We start from the raw sequence: 9325 nt of genomic DNA, 5'->3' as shown, positions 1-9325 counted from the left end.
TTGTGGCGGGAGGGGGAGGAGGAAGTCAAGGCGCCTGCGCGGAGAGGCCGCTTTCCATCCGGGTCTCTGTCCGTGCGGTGCAGCAGGTCGGTAGGCGGGAAATGGCGACTGGCTGAAGGAGCTGGTTCTGTTGCTGCTGCGGGCTAAGCGGGAAAGACACCACACATTGCGCAGTCGGGACCATCGCCGGAGCCTGAGGACACTTCTCTGTCGTCACAGTTAGGTAATCCCCCTCGTCCAGACACTGCCGTTGCTTCCAACCTTAGTCCTCCTCCTCTTCCAGGGCCGTCTGCCGGGGTCTCCTCCCCTTCTTAACCCGGTTCTCCAGCGGCTCCGGTGCCTTGGTAGGCATGCACTATTGGCGCCTTGTAAGTGCGCCTTGTGGAGCCGCTCTTCTCTGGACTTTCCCCTGGGAACAGAAAGGGAGCTCACTTCCCGCCAGCTTCAGCTCCCAGGCTGCGGCCTGTGTTGTGATTTCTGGGGTTAGATTTCACTTTGCTACCCACCCCCACCCCGATCTCACGTTCCTAGTCCCAAACCCTGTGGTCCCTCCCGGTAATTGGGTTAGATCAGCTTTTCTAACCTTGGCCCACCTAAGGTTTTCGGTATTTCATTCTTTCTAGTAGGGCGCTTTTAGGGGGGCGTTGCTCTTTCTCAGTTTTTATAAACATCTTTTAAGGATCTGGAATTAGAAATTTCATCAAGTTCTGTTTATCTTCTGTACTGATAAAATGTTGAGTTGACATTGTTACTTTCTCGAATCAAGAGTGGTAGTAAAGGACAGCCCATGTGGAAGGCCTGTGGTTTCTGAAGTGGTCAATTAAGGGTGAATGTTATCGGCCGTAGTATTCGACGCTTTCTCTGGGTGTTAAATGACTATGTGGGTGTTTACTTTTTCATTCTTGACTAGAATTCTGTGGTAAATAATTGCATAAGTAAATCGTGTTTATTTACTTCTCACCCTAGTGGTGGCTGGATGTGTGAATGATGTTAAGCACTTTAGAGTACCTTAGGGAAGCCTAAAGAGATACTGCTCGTAAACTGCCCTAAGATCCTGAAATGAAATGTACTTAGTAAATGTTCCTCCAAGGCAAGGATTTATTTTTCTAGTGCTAATAAAGCGGTACCATGATTACTGCCCAATATGGGTATACAAATTAGTGGTTTAAATGATAGATTTATCTTAGTAGTTTTCAGATTGTAGATTTCTTTATATACAGTTTCCCCATTCTTTGCCAAGTTTTAAATTTTCGTTTGTTGTCCAAATGTAATCCTTATAAAAGCAAGAAAACTGCTAGTTAAAGCTAGTTTTATAGCCCCCCCCCCTTAACCTTGCAGACCAGTTGTCCTAAAGAGAAGAAATGAGGAGGCTGTTGGTGTTTTCAGAATTTGTTTTCCATCTTGCTGAATTTGGGGCATTGATAGGTTTTTTTACCCCTTTAACTAGTCAAATTGATTTTTTAAAAATATGGTTTATGTTACACATCAGTTGACGTTTATAACTCAAAGGTTTTCAGTTCTCTAGGTTCAGGTTAGAAGACTTCACTAATGTTAGCATACTGGGGTTAAATTTCAGTGATAAACAAGAGCATGCCAACTTCATTATAGTTGTCATTTGGTAGATTCCCCCCCAAGGTCATAAAGAAAGTCAAGGCAAAAGTAGCTCCTAGGTGAAGCAGTCTTTTAGGATTGACTTGAACCTCATACTTGTCTTCTAAGACCAAAAGAATAGGGGATGGGAAGTGAAGGTGAGGGCGTATTGAATACTTGCTGAGCCTATTTGTTTAAAGAACAGGGCCAAATATGTGACTTAAAGTAATGTAAATTATTGGACAGGTGTAGGTTTTATCTCTATTTTAATGACCTTTTTGGGTAGTTGATAAAGCACCGTTTTAAGTAAAATTTGATTTATAGATAGCTGAGTTAAGGAAATAGATTTTGTAATTGTAAATAGGTAGTAAATCTATTAAATAGATTAAATAGATTGTAAATTGTAAATAGATTTTGTCTTCAAGAATTCTCCTAAATTGTTTTAATTCTGCATTCATTCAGTACCTGTGCTCTTTTCATACTCTTCTCAGTATGGGTTGAAAGGTTGTAAGAGCTCTAAGTGGTGTAGTTCTTAATCTCTGTGGACTTGTAGCTGTATAGAAATTCCAAATAGGATTGTATAGAAAAATAAGATTGGTATGTTTTATAATATTCTACATAATGTTTCCAGCATTTCATTTGAGCTCGTAATGCTATTCTTTTCCCACTGTTAAGAAATGAAGAAATGGGGAAATTTTTTCTCTCCCAAATTTATTTTAACTATTCTCATGTTTGAGATTTCTGGTCTAGAGGTTTCTTCACAAGATTATTGGAGAACAAAATCCATATAGTTCTGGTTTTAAAAAAAAAATAACTTGGACCTGTTGTTCAGAAAGATGTACTAAGCTCTAGACTTGTAACTACAGAATTAATTGCAGATTGAATGAAATGGTATTAAATTGTCTTGGTCATAGGAGACTGTACTTTGGATTAATGCAATAAAGAATGAAGTGGTTTGTTAGAATTTGAAGTAAACAGGGGCACCTGGGTGGCTCAGTGGGTTAAGCCGCTGCCTTCGGCTCAGGTCATGATCTCAGGGTCCTGGGATCGAGTCCCATGTCGGGTTCTCTGCTCAGCGGGGAGCCTGCTTCTATCTCTCTCTCTCTCTGCCTGCCTCTCCACCTACTTGTGATCTCTCTCTGTCAAATAAATAAATAAAAATCTTTAAATGGGGCGCCTGGGTGGCTCAGTGTGTTAAGCCGCTGCCTTCGGCTCAGGTCATGATCTCAGGGTCCTGGGATTGAGTCCCGCATCGGGCTCTCTGCTCAGCAGGGAGCCTGCTTCCCTTCCTCTCTCTCTGCCTACTTGTGATCTCTCTCTGTCAAATAAATAAATAAAATCTTTAAAAAAAATAAAAATAAAAATAAAATAAAAATAAAAAAAAATAAAAAAGAATTTGAAGTAAACAGTCTGTAATTATATTTGAAACTTACCAAGCTGTTGTGAAAAGCATAAAGCAGAAAAGACACTAAGTCATAAATAGCAAATGTTTTGAGAAGGTCTCATATATGGTATGCTAAAGTAATTATTCTGGGTAGGTTAAAAAGTTATCTGACCATTTTCGGGGCACCTGCTTGACCCAGTTGATAGAGCATGCAACTCTTGATCTTGAGGTTGTGAGTTCAAGCTCCACATTAGAGGTATATAGAGATTACCTAAAATTTTTTTTTTTAAAGATTTTATTTATTTATTTGACAGAGAGAGATTACAAGTAGGCAGAGCGGTAGGCAGAGAGAGAGAGGAAGAAGCAGGCTCCCTGCTGAGCAGAGAGCTCGATGTGGGACTCGTTCCCAGGACCCTGAGATCATGACCTGAGCCGAAGGCAGCGGCTTAACCCACTGAGCCACCAAGATTACCTAAAATTTTAAAAAATTTTTAAAAAAATTACCTGACTACTTTAACTGGATTAAATACAAAGTGTCATTTGCTCTGCTTTGAAAATGAGAAAATTTAACGGATACAGGACTTATGATAAAGCCATACAGTTGTAGTTTTAGTTTTCACTTATTTGACATTTCCCATGAGGTATATATCTAAGCCAGACGTATAGTCAGTACTGGTTGTATAGGACTACATTAATTTTTAGTTTAAACTTTGTTAAATTGTAGCTGGATCTACATTACAGATAGATAGATTAGGTGATCGACTGTAGTATGAGAATTGCCAATGCCAAACTTTGTGTCTCTCCTGTGTGTTATGGAATTCTTTTTAAAATGATCTGTTTAAAATCATAAATTCTCTGGAAGAGAAACTTTAAGCTATTATCTTTTATTGGCAGTATTATCCCATATTAGTTTATCACATAAACTGGCTGATACCACAAACAGGTGAGGGTTCAGAGGCAGTGGCATGTAGAAGTAACCTTTTAGGTACTCACTTGATCAGGAGAGGTGTGGCGTATAGGAACACTGTCTTGCAGAGAAAGGCATGGTGGGGGTTGAGTTGTAGTGAGAAGCTTGGGTTTCTTGGGGTCCTTTAGAAATCTTGTGAATTTGACAGTAATGAGGGGTGAGACTAAGTGTGGTCTAAAGAAGAATGGTAGAAGCATAAAGATAAATAGGCTTGTAGGTTTGGCCAGCCCTTTTGTTTGTTACCCTCATCTGCAGGTCCCCCAGTTAGTATGGTATTTTTAGAAGAGTGAAGGGAAACTCTGGTATGCCACTAAAAAAAAATAGTGTTGTAAAATTTTTACAAAATGAGTCTTTTAACTTTATTATAAGGTCACTATAGGCCATTTGAGTATATTTTGGATCCCCTATTTTATGGTATTCATAAACTCTCCTGTATTAATTTAGAGAGATTGTAGGAAAGGAAGTATGTCTAGATTAAACATGAATCATCAGCAGTACTTTGACTTGAGGTTCTAGCAATCAGGTTTTTGTAATGTGTTTACTACCTTAAAGAAACATAAAGCTGTGCTATTAGAAGGCTCTTAAATACTTCAGAAATAATTGAGATTAATATTTAGTAATAGTTGCTTATATAGTGTAGGAAGAATTTTTTTTCTTTGGACTAAGTACTTCCATATCGAGAAATTCTTCGGGGGATGGGGAGCGCCTGAGTGACTCAGTTGGCTAAGGGTCTGTCTGCCTTTGAAGCAGGTCCTGATCCCAGGGTCCTTGCTCCTTGCTCAGCAGGGAGTCTGTTTCTCCCTTTGCCCCTTCCTCTGCTCATGCACTCTCTCTCTCTCTCCAATAAGTAAAATCTTTAAAACAAAATTTTTGGGAAGTAAAAAAGCAGAGCTGTGGCTAAAAGTAAATAAAGGGAAGATTAAGACCCTGTTAGCTGCATAACCTGATATTTTAAGTTTCTCATGTTGACCAGTTTAAGTAATCTTTAAGTAGGAATTTAAAAGTATGCCTTATTTTTTTTTTTTAAGATTTTATTTATTTATTTGAGAGAGCACGCATGAGCAGGGTGTGGGGGAGGGCAAAAGGAGAGGGAGAAGCAGATGGGGGCTCAGTCCCTGGACCCTGGGTTCATTACCTGAGCTGAAGGCAGACACTTAACCAACTGAGCCACTTATACCACTTATACCACAGGTGCCCTGAGTATATTACTTCTTAAAAATATCCAGAACATGTAAGTATCTTTTTAGTTGAGAAAAAAACTACAATTATTTGTTTTAGTAATAATTGCTTTCTTCCTGGTATTCCCCAAATATGTATGATTAACCTCTCAGTGATATTACAAGTGCCTGCTTTAGTGTATTTTGTTAAATAAAATAATTATACAATCCTTTAATTTTCTGAGGTACTGATAAAAATTATTTGAAAAATATTTACAATCACATTTCAAACAATCGTGCACTTTTTCCTTATTGGGACATAAGGAAATATACTTTTTATTTTTTAAGTCACAGCAAACAAAAGGTATTTCTGTTAGAGAATTACGATTATACCTTGCCTTTGACTAGTCATTTATTTATTTACTTTTAAAGATTTTATTTTTAAGTAATCTGTGTTCCCAACGTGGGACTCAAACTCATGACCCCAAGATCAAGAGTTCCATGCTGTACCTACTGCCAGCCGGGTGCCCGTATTCGTGATTTAAATAGAAATTCACTCTGGGTGCCTGGGTAGCTTCAGCCCATAGAATATGTGACTCTTGATCTTGGGGTTGTGAGTTCAAGTCCCATGTTGGGGGTAGAGTTTACTTTAAAAAAAAAAAAGTTCACCCTTCTTCATAGAGCTTGTCTTTAGTTTCTTTCCATCAAAATGACTAGTTTTTAATGTGGTAGGTAGTATAAGAATAGTAGGGATTGGACGCCTGGGTGGCTCAGTGGGTTAAAGCCTCTGCCTTCGGCTCAGGTCATGATCCCAGAGTCCTGGGATCGAGTCCCGTATCAGGCTCTCTGCTCTGCTCTGCAGGGAGCCTGCTTCCCCCGCTGTCTCTGCCTGCCTCTCTGCCTACTTGTGATCTCTGTCTGTCAAATAAATAAATAAAATCTTAAAAAAAAAAAAAAAAGAATAGTAGGGATTATTTGAGATACTATAAATGTATTTTGGGTAAAGGCCTTGGTGTTTTTACTACATAATTTTAAAGATTTTTAATTATTTTCCTTTTTGTCAACATCTCATTGGTTCTTTATAAATTAATGTTTTCTGCAGGTTTCAGATTTCTACTGGCCCGAGAGTAGGTTTAAATTTTCTTTAAATAGAAGTTTTAATCAGAGAGTATAAATAAGTAGCTATATTTTTCCTCTTTCCCAGTTTTGGTGAGAACTACTTAAATAAAAAGCACTCTTTGGAAAATACTGCTAAAATTAAATTCACTTTTAAAATTTTCCAATTTTCCTTGTTAATGTATCTAATAAGTACATTATAATGTAGATGTATACAGGTGACCCAGCAAATTAAAAAGCAAAAATGTTGGAATATATAAATGTTCTCCAAAGGAAGTAATATGGAGAAAAATGATAGAATAGAGTGACAAAATTCATGTGTGCTTTTTGAGGAAAAATAGAAGTTTCTCATGAATATTATGGTACTCAATTATTAAGAATTCAGAAATTTAAAAAAAAAGAATTCAGAAATTATATTTTTGCTAACACATTATGTTATAAAGTATAATTTAGGGAATTTCTTTCATAACTATGTAGTTGAATGCCATTTTTACAGGATGTTTAAAGTGTATTTATTGAAGGTAGTTAAAATTGAAACAATCTCCAGATTACTGTTCTGTTAAAGATTAGGTTAAAGAAATTAAAAATGTTCTCAGCAGTACATAACTACCTCATGCTCTCATAACATACATTGATTTTGCCCCAAGGATATTTCTGCTGGGGAATATACTAGGTTTTAAGTTGGGGCACTGTTAGTAGTATTTTAAAACATATATCTGAAAAATTGTGCCTTAGTATTTTCAGTGATTAACAAACTGAATAATGCTCTCTATTCTCATAGAGTCTTTTAATCATCACTAATTTAACAGTCCACATATTTTGTTTCTCCAGAGAAAAATAATTGATCATGGATTTAGAAAAAGCATTCTTTGTTGTTATTGTTCATCAAAGAAAACTTTGAGAGGAAAAAAACATAATTTTATTAATGTAACTCAGAAGCTCTTTTATTTTTTGTATTTTCTCTGTATTTTGAGAAATGCTTTTGACTATAAGTTTATTAATTTTTGTAGCTTCAGAGGAATCCTGTAATGTTAGCTAATAGAAAAAGACCCAAGTCAGGGGTGCCTGGGTGGCTCAGTCGTTAAATGTCTGCCTTTGGCTCAGGTCATGATCCCAGGACTCTGGGATCTATTCCTGAATCAGGCTCCCTGCTCAGTGGGAAGCCTGCTTCTCCCACTCCCCCTGCTTATGTTCCCTTTCTCGCTGTCTCTCTCTCTTTGTCAAATATATAAATAAAAAATTAAAAAGACCCGTCAGGGGCGCCTGGGTGGCTTAGTGGGTTAAAGCCTCTGCCTTCGGCTCAGGTCGCGATCCCAGAGTGCTGGGATCAAGCCCCACATTGGGCTCTCTGCTCAGCAGGGATTCTACTCCTCCCCCCTTCCCCCCCCCTCTCTGCCTACTTGTGATCTCTGCCTGTAAAATAAATAAAATCTTAAAAAAAAAAAAAGACCAAGTCATGTATAAAAAATAGTAATAACTCCAAAGACCACCTATCTTTATCACACACTTTTTTAGAGAAGGATTTGAAGAAAACTCTCCTTGTATTAGAATTGATGCTTATATAATACCCTCTACTTAACTCCTTCTGCTCTAGTTGACTTTTGACTTTTATTAGGTGATAAGTGAGAGAGACAGAGAAATCTCTTCCTTCTCTGAAGTCTTTTAATGAAAGCTTAGGGAAGTAGTGGAGATTAAAGAGGACAGTTTCAATACCTGAAGCTGTTGATTTCAGCTTAGTCAGGCTAGAAATATAGATCTTGAAAACCAATGCTGACACTTTTGAAAGTGTTATTTGTTATCAGTGAAGGTAGTGATTTTAAGCTTTTTCTTTCATAATATAATTTTTAATATAAATTTAGTAGTGATACCATTTGTAATAGTACAAATTTAACAAACCCATAGAACTCTAGAGCTAATGGAGACCAAAGGGGTCATCTAGTCCAGTAAAGTCTTTGTTTTATTAATGATGAACTATTTTGAAGTTTTTAAACATGTAGTAAATATTTGTCTTAATTAGGGTGCTGTGGGATGGATTGTATGTAATACAAGGATGAAAATAGCTCAGATGAATTAATGACTCATTTCCCATTTTGGCAGCCTTTTTTTTTTTTTAATTTACATGTGGTGAAATGCACAGATCTGATGTCCGGTAACAATTTCTGCTGTTGAGGAAATGACATGCTAGAATGATTGTATGACTTAATCATTGCCTGATCAGTGTCACAGCTAACTATGATAGATTCGGGACTGGTACCTCCCTGTTACCCCTTCAGTATCTCCCTGAGGAGGCTATTTCATAACATTGCATGCATTTATTCTTTATATAGTTGACATATTATTTATATTTACCTAAATTTTATGGGAAAACCCAGACTTTTCCTTTAAAGTTTGATTTCTGATGTTTTTAGTTTTCTTTATATTTATTACCTACTTTTATTTCCCTCTTCTCTGCTTTATTCAGCAAATACTTGTTTAAAGGATGTACATCCATTTAGTACTAGCTGATTTGTTAGGAATCCTTTATATATGTAGTGTGCTCTTTTGTTGTTTTGATAGAAATTTGTGAACTCAAGACCTCAGTAGCAAATGATTGAGTTTATGCTTGTAACATTATTATAATCTTTTTTTTTTTTTAAGGATTTTATTTATTTATTTGACAGAGAGATCACAAGTAGGCAGAGAGGCAGGCAGAGAGAGAGAGGAGGAAGCAGGCTCCCTGCTGAGCAGAGAGCCGGATGCGGGACTCGATCCCAGGACCCTGAGATCATGACCTGAGCCGAAGGCAGCGGCTTAACCCACTGAGCCACCCAGGCGCCCACATTATTATAATCTTAATGCAAGATAATTTGTAACTGTAATTGTTTGCTTCATATATTGCTTGGAATCAGGGATTTTGTGAAGAGGAAGGAAATCTTATGAGGAAGGAACATTTTTAGTTTTATTTATAGGCCTCTTTTTGTGAGCAGGAATTGATTGCTGCAGTGAGGATTGTTTATGTTCTCTTGTCTCTGAGGAAAATGAGAAAAATTATGGTTCAGTTCAACAGAGATTGAGTTTTCTTTTGTACTAGGTTACTGGAGTTACAGATAAGATTTTTGCCTTCAAGACTCT

General features: G+C 37.3%; 1 protein-coding gene across 2 annotated transcripts in view; it reads left to right on the top strand.

The window, feature by feature from the left end:
* Positions 1-9325, top strand: part of CTDSPL2 (CTD small phosphatase like 2) — an 81311-nt gene continuing 71986 nt past the window's right edge. Inside the window, exon 1 of one of the 2 annotated variants that reach the window (XM_044231598.1) lies at positions 1-223. The gene's annotated coding sequence lies outside the window, so the exon portion shown is untranslated. The remainder of the gene's footprint in view (positions 224-9325) is intronic. The other variant, XM_044231596.1, reaches the window with a different exon arrangement.

This window comes from Neovison vison, chromosome 13 (assembly GCF_020171115.1).
Source record: "Neovison vison isolate M4711 chromosome 13, ASM_NN_V1, whole genome shotgun sequence".
Classification (NCBI taxonomy): Eukaryota; Metazoa; Chordata; class Mammalia; order Carnivora; family Mustelidae; genus Neogale; species Neogale vison.
The sequence above is the reverse complement of the archived record's forward strand: the minus strand, read 5'-3'. Positions and strand labels throughout refer to the sequence as shown.